Below are 7,882 nucleotides of genomic sequence, written 5' to 3'. Positions count from 1 at the left end.
GGGGGCAGGAAGGAAGAAGAGAAAAAGAGAATAAGAAAAAAAAAAAAAACATGCGAGCAGGAGAGGGAAGACCTAAGAAGCAAGAAACAAGGGGTGGGGGAAGGAAAGAAAATTTAAAAAGCAGCACAGTTCTGGCACAATCACTGGCTGCAGTGGGAATGCACTGCCGCCTCCAGGGAAAGCACACCACTGAACACGGAGGGGCGAGGATGGGCACTATTGAATGCAGAGGTGACGGAGGATGTGGGAGGGGGCAGGGCACCTGGCTCTAAAGAGAAGAAAAGAAATGGGAGTTAAGAAAAACAAAAGAAAGAGGCAAGGTGGGAAGATGGAAGAACAAAGAAGAAAGGGGGGGTGAAGAAAGAAAAAGATAAGTGGCACAGTGCTGGCACAAGCCAAAAATGGCTGCAGCTGGACTGTGGAGCCTACTCTACAGTAGTGGGCACTGTCATCCACAGAGGGGTGGGACGTGGGTGAGTTATCACTGGTCACTGTTATGTTGTGCAATGTAAGGGGAGAGATCACATCTTTCTGGTCACTGATCACCGATGTGGTGGTGTTTTTTTTTTCTCCTAAAGAAAAAGGCAGTTTTATTCTTTCAGGAAAATGTACCAACAAGGATTGAGGGGAAGAGAACCCTGGCCATGCCCCTGTCCTCAGCAGGAGTCTGAGCGGAGGCCAGGCCTGACCAGGGCCTGGGAGAAGCTAAAGGGTACCTTGTGGCACTGGGGAGAGGCTGGGCAGGCCTAGGAGGTGGGCTTTTGTTCTGTTAGCACCAGGAGCTGTCCACAGCTGGAGCAGTCTGAGGAAGGGCTGATCGCAGAAGGGGTCCCGTGGGTAGATGAGGTGGCACTTGCCCCTGGCCCAAGTCACCTCAGTGTGTTCTTAAAAATCACAGCCTCCTCCCCCACTATAAACATGAGAATGGGCTTATGACTGTCCAAGTCCCTCAGGGCAAGGTGAGTGTCCACGACGTGTGGCTGAACTACAGGAGGCCCAGAAGCTGCCGTGCTTTCTCCTGCATGAAGAGCTGGTCCCTGGTGCCCCCACAAGCCACCATCTTCCAGATGCTGCTCATGGGGGAAGGAGTCGGGAAGTGGCGTCGGGACTTCAGATAGGGCCCCAGCCTTCTCAGGGTTGGCCTTCAGGAAGCCTTGGCTGAGCAGGTTGTTGTTCTCTTTAATACCTGACAGGGTGAGGCTGGACGAGCTGGATGGGACACTGCTTGGCAAAGACATGGCCTTGGGCAGTGTGGACATCATCAGCTTCATGTCCTCATCCACGATGTCAAAGAGCCAGAGACTTCCGGACTTCTTTGATGACGCTCCGTCATAGCCTGGGCTTCCTCTTCTGCCTCTCTGGCTTCACATCATCCTCGATGATGAGCTTGATGCCAGCCTCCGAGTGCAGCACCTCCTTCAAGTCCTCCTCCAGGTGTGGGGTCTGGGGCAGGGGCTTCAGTGGTCTGTATTTCTCCAGGGCATTCTTGAACAGGGTCAGCATGTGGAGAGTGTTGTCCATGGAGTACTTCTGATCTGGGGTTACATATGCAGCACGTTTCGAGTGCAGGGGAGTCTTGTTCCAGTGCAGGGGCGTGTTGACCACCACCTCCTGGCTGCACACAGGGCTGGACATCAATGAGGGGCTCTCCAGCTCCAGTGTGTCCTGTTTGGTCCAGAAGTTCAGAAACTGGTGAGAAGGGCAGGGTCTTAATGGGCATGCTCTTGGGGGTGAGGCTGTTGCAGGAGTCCAGGAAGGACAGCCTGACACTATTCTCTGTGACTGGAGACAAAGTGACAAGCCTCGTCTTCTGTCGCTTGAGCACTGAGGGCAGTGTGCCGATGACTGAGCCCCCAATGTCAGTGCTCGGGGAGATGAGGATCAGCTTGCCCCGGCTGCTCTGCCTCAGGTCCACGATGGTGTGGCCATCCAGGAGGGACTCGGTCACACTGGACACTGGTACAGCATGCTGGCTGGGCACCTGTGCCTGCTGCTGAGCCTGAGGCTGCACTGGGCTAATGTTGATACTGCCTTCAGCAGACGGCTCCTCAGGAAGGTCAAATTTACTCAGGTCACACCACGCATAGAGATCTGACTCAAGTAAGTCCAGGGCTTCAGAAAGGTTTGACAATCCCACGGCTGGGCTGAGGAGGTTGGCGGCCTCTACCACCCACTTAGGGCTGGTTCCTTTCAGGCAGGGAGGCCTCCTGGTCCTCATGCTTGGAAAACTCGTCCATGGGCTCTAGCATCCTCACCCCATTTGGCTTTGCGGGGACAGCCTCCTGCTCCCGAGATGTGGTGGCTACCATGGCCTCCTCCTCACTGCTTTCCTCTTCTTTTATGATGGGGGGTCCCAGGGGCCAGCTGGTCACAAGACTTCCCTGGCCTTCAGTGGGAAGGACACTCAGGTGGCCGTCCTTGTCCTTGAGCTCTAGCAGCAAGTACACATGGGGGAGTGCTTGCAGTTTTTGGAATCATTCAGGAAGCCTCTTTTTGATGTGTTCTAGTGGTTCTTCACAGCATTGTCTGTCCTCCCCCAAAGCATCTTAGCACTCTTGGCCCACCAGTTGTGTAGCATATTGTAGGCCTCACAGATGATGGGGTTCTCCTCCTCAGTCCAGCAGGACTTGTTCATTTTGGGATTGAGATAATTATGCCAGCACTCATGGCACTGCTTGTCCAGCCAGCCCTTCAGGTGCTTGGCGATCAGTGTCCACTGCTCTGTACATACTTCTTGACCAGCTCGATGACCTTTTGATCTTCCTCTTTGGTCCACAGCCCTTTGATAAGGTCTGGATTCAAAACCCTCAACCACTGGTATTGACTGACATTGCTGGTCTGTGCTGTTAGGAAAGTTGCTGGCCAGGAATTTCGTCTTGCTGTCTGAACTGCCTCACCAGGGCCTTCAGCTGCTCATCTTCCTCGTGGGTCCACTTGACCTTGCACTTACTGTCCCTCTGCTCGGGCACATCTGAGTCTGTGTCCTGGTAGTGCAGCTCATCCAGCTCCTTGCCATATGTACACTGAGGCATCCCCCGGGTCGTGCTCCATCCACCAGTTTGCTAGCTGAGCCCACAGAAACACTTTCCTATCACATGCCAAGTGAATGGGAACCTACCAAAAGATATTTCTCTTTGGTGTTCTCTGTTTTTAGCCAAGATCTATCTGACACTAGCAATGCTATCCCTCATTCCATGTCCTCTTCTCAATCCACCTTGAATTTCTGGTGTTTCCCTATCGATGCACTGCTGCAACTGTTTTCAAATTATTTTTAGCATAATATCACTTCTATGATCTTAATGATCTTGTTTCATAATTTCTGCATTCTATTGGATCATCTTTCTTTGGAATGGGTACAAATATGTTCTCTTCCAGTCATTTAGCCAGGTAGCTGTCTTCCAAATTTCTTGGCACAGATAAGTTAGTGCTTCCAGCATTGCATCCATTTGTTGAAACATCTCAGTTGGTATTCCACCAACTCCTGAAGTCAATTCCTCCACAAAGGTTACAACCAAGAAAACCTTATGGAGCAGTTCTACTCTATAACACATGTGGGTACCATGTATTGGAATCAACTCAATGGCAACTGTTTTGCTTTTTGGTTTCTGAAGATGTTGCTCATTGTAGCAGACCATGCTGGCACCTCACCCAGATCCCCTTGGACACCTTTGTACCATTTCTGTGTGCACCTCTCCCCTCATTGTACCTTTACTTCTAACTGCCTGCATCTGTGCTTTGCTTCAGGAGGAAGTCCTCTGACTAGGAGAAGGGAGCCACTTCGCCCTCATATACCGGGAACTGCAAGTGTCTGGGAAGTTGCCTTGCCACTTCATGGCATTTAGGCATTGACTATGTGAGCAGGACTAAAGAGCCCCTTAGCTGGGGCGGGACAACTCAGGCACAACTCACCCTCCAGAGCTCCCTTGCAGAATCAGGCTGAAGCTACCCTCTGTGGGGCTTTGCTTGAGATCCTTTCTATGCTCGGCTTCTTTCCTTTTTCCTGCTTCCCTCACTTCCCTACTGGTCTCACCTGGGATAACATCCTTAATAAATCATTTGCACACAAACCCTCATTTTAGGATCTGCTTCTGGGCCATCTGATTTAAGTTATATATGAAAACATTCTAAATTTTCTTCCTGTTAATGTTGCATAACCTAAAGAAATGCTTCCTCATTCTAGCTCCCTGCCCCCACAAACCAGCTCCTCCTCCAGACACCCCCTGGGACTCTTAGGAGGACCCACCATTCTCCTCATCACCAAGAGCAGAAACTTGAATGCTCTGTGTTGTCTTGCTTATCCAAGCCTTCTTCCATAATGCCACCACCCCCACTCCCCCCAATTAATGCCCTCTTCCTAGATAAAGACAATACAGTTGCCATCAAATCAATCCTGACTCATGGGGACCCATAGGGTTTTCAGTGGCTGAGTTTTCATAAGTAGATCACTAGATCTTTCTTCCAAGGCTCCTCTGGGTGGACTTTCAGTTAGCAGCTAAGCGTGTTAACAGTTTACACCGCCCAGGGCCTCCAGACTAAGGCAATATTCCTCACATTATGTCTCTACCCCCAGCTTCCCACTGTTCCAGAACATCCAAGACACTGCTAGCAAATGCATCCTGTTAAAGCACAGATCTAATCTCTCTATCACTCCCCAGACCATGAAGTCTTCAGTGTCTCCCCAATTCTTGCCAAAGTACGTGCACCCTCCTTGTCTGAGCATTCAATGCCCTCCCTAACTTTATAAGACACCCTCTCACTTTATAAGAGGGACAAGATGGAAAGCAAATATCTTCCTCTGTTCCAGAATATTCACCAAAAATCCACTGCCATCGAGTTGGATCTGACTCATAACGACCCCTCCTTGGGTTTCCGAGGTGGTATCACTACAGAAGTACATAGGTCATTTTAATATGCTGATCGTGATACAAAGACAATAGATGAAAGAATGTGATAGCAGCACAATAGAATACGTTGAATAGCAAGTCAGAGTGGCTGCAGCCATTTTCATTGTCTTTCTTTCTGATTTTAGGATTTGGCTTCACTTGTACTTATGTAGCTTATGTTGTTGTTTGTTGTTATTTGCCGTCGAGTCGGCCCCGACTCATAGTGACCCTTCCTTGGGTTTCCGAGGCAGTATCACTACGGAAGTAGGATAGCTTATAGGAGCCTTCAAATGTTTTTGTGGATTCTCCTTCATAACACATATTTAACTGGGTCCTTAAATAATCAGAGGAGCTCTGGTGGCATAGCCATTAAAGCATTTGTGTACCAAACAAAAAGTCAGTTAGAACCCATCAGCTGCTCTGTGGAAGAAAGATGAGGCAGTATGCTTCCATAATGATTCACAGCTTTGGAAAGCCCATGCGGAAGTTCTACTTTATCCTAAAAGGTCCGTATGGGTTACAGTCAACTTGATGGCAGAAGGTTTGCTTGTCTAGTTTTCTGGACTTCAGGCTCACAGGTATGCCACGCAGCTGGCACCCACCCACAGTCATCATATTGGTTAGAACTTGTGGCCTGAAGTGTTTGCCCTGGCTCTTCCTTCTCCCAGGTCCCCGACCTCTTCTGATCTTTGGCTTGTTTTCCCTATACAAGGCTTCACTCTGGCCCTTAAAACTTGGCAAGGGACACAAATCCCACTGTTTTCCATTCATCCTCTACAAAGACCTGATTTCTCCCTACAGCAAGTTTGTTTTTAGCAATCCTGGGCAAATGCCCTTGCAGCTTAGCCAACCACTCTGGAATCTTCTCTTTGGACAATCTTTTATCTGTTTTATTTCTCTACCTGTGTTGTTGTTGTTTTTGTTAGCTGCCATCAAGTTGGCCCTGACTCATGGCAACCCCATGCACAGCTGAACGAAACACTTCCTGATCCTGTACCATCCCCATGGTCAGTTGTGATTGAGTCAAAGTGATCCATGGGGTTTTCACTATATTTCCTTTTTCCAGGAGTGGTTTGCCAGACTTTCCTTCTAGTCTGTCTTAGTCTGGCAGCTTTGTAGCATCGTAGCAACATACAAGCCTCTACTGACAGATGGATGATCTTTAGGCATGGAGTGTATTAGCCAGGGATGGAACCCAAGTCTCCTACATGGAGAATTCTACCACTGAACCACCACCACCCTATCTCCTACACATACCCTCATCATTTATAAATTTATTGAGTGTGGTAGCTATGCAATTATACAACCCATATCCATCTTCAAGACAAGACTAGCTGCCCAGATGCAGAAGCATGATCTGCAGACAGCCTCTACTTGTCAGTGCCTTTAGGGTCTGTCTCAGCCATAGAGAGTAGTCTGGCCCAAGGTCATATCCTTTCCAAGGTGGCCCACATTTGGTAAGTGAGCAGGGCTATGAAGGCCTAGTCATTTCCATCTGATATGAGACACTCTGAGGGGCAACCTTGTTCTAGAGCTCTCTGTTGAGCCATGGCTTTGTCAGGCCACATCACAGTTCAACTTCTTCCTCTGCCCAGTCTTGCTTTCTCCCCCTTCTTTTCACAGATGTTTATCTTAATAAATATCTGCAAATTCTATCTCAGCATGTGCTTCCAGAGAACACAGCCTGTGACTTTGAGTTAAGGGGTCATGACTCTGCCTCTCCATATACCCCACAGTACTTACTTGCAGTACTTGCTTTTAGAAGGCAATCAGCAAATGTTTGTTGATCTGAGCTCAATTACTATTAGTACTAGCTAACATTTAGGTCTCTGTGCCTGGCGCCAAGGGAAGCAGGCTGAGCATTTGGCATAAATGTGTCCTTTAATCCTCAGGCAACCCCATGAGAAAAGCATCATTATTACTCCCATTTTACAGGTGAGGAAGCTAAGGCACAGAGAAGAACTAAGGGAGTTAGAATTTGAGCCTGGGCAGTTCTGACTCTTGAGGCAGAGCTTCTCACTACCATGTTGGAGCTAAGCTCTAATTGCATCTGACAACTGACTACTAATACTTAGAAGGAACCACATGGTAGCCATAAGGCAACATCAGAAAGCCAGAGCAAGACTGACACAAAACTGGTGGAATAAACCCTGATGCAGGGCTGGTAGAACTTTCCAAGCCTGTGTTGGCCAGGACAGCCTTCTTTGTCTTCCACTCTTAAAATCATAGCATCATAGGCTGTCTGAACCAGCAGCAAATGTAACCTAACCTCCCTGTGGTACAATGCAGAAGCAAATCCAGAGAGGATAAGGAACTTTCCCAAGGTCACAGAACTGGTTGGAGTCAGAGGCACAGCTAGACCATCTGGGGTTCCTACCAAATCTCACCACATCTCTTTTCTCCCTTCCCTCCTTATGGAGACCTTAAAACTCTCTGAGAGTTAGTTGATGGACTTTGAGGCAGCAACGGTACCTCCTACTTGTCTATGTAGGAGCTCTGGTAGCATAGTGCCTAAGGCACTTGACTGCTTACCAGAAGGCTGGTGGTTCAAACCCACCAGCCACTCCTTGGAAGGAAGGTTGGGCAATCGACTTCCGACTTCCGTAGTGATTACGCCTCAGAAATCCAAGGAGGGGTCGCTATGAGTCGGGTCCGACTCGATGGCAAACAACAACAACAACTTGTCTGTGCCAGCCAGGGAACCACACACCAACTGACTTCTCTGTCATACTCTCCTTGCTCATTCAGTCAGCCTCATCAGTATTCCAAACACCTCTGGAATATAAAGGGAAAGGGAATGAAAGAAGCATAGTTGTAAGAGTGATGCAACAATGCTACCTCATTTTTATTGCCACTTTGCTCAAGTTCTATTATCAAATTTCTCACTTCCCTTTAATGTTAAATATAACAGCATGATGGCAAGTGGTTAAGTGCTACAAATCAAACAAGCCTTGGTGTGAAACCTGCCTTACCTCTTTCTCACTGTGTGACCTTGAGAA

At 48.5% G+C, this 7,882-nt stretch overlaps 1 pseudogene; it reads right to left on the bottom strand.

Moving 5' to 3' along the window:
• Window positions 1–949: 949 nt before the first annotated feature.
• On the bottom strand, window positions 950–3,032 carry LOC103206973 (annotated as a pseudogene).
• Between the last annotated feature and the right edge of the window lie 4,850 nt (window positions 3,033–7,882).

The sequence above is a fragment of the Orycteropus afer genome, unplaced genomic scaffold, assembly GCF_000298275.1.
Source record: "Orycteropus afer afer isolate SDZICR_OR568_19922 unplaced genomic scaffold, OryAfe1.0 scaffold00341, whole genome shotgun sequence".
In the NCBI taxonomy this organism is placed as follows: Eukaryota; Metazoa; Chordata; class Mammalia; order Tubulidentata; family Orycteropodidae; genus Orycteropus; species Orycteropus afer.
This window is presented reverse-complemented; position numbering and strand designations above follow the sequence as displayed.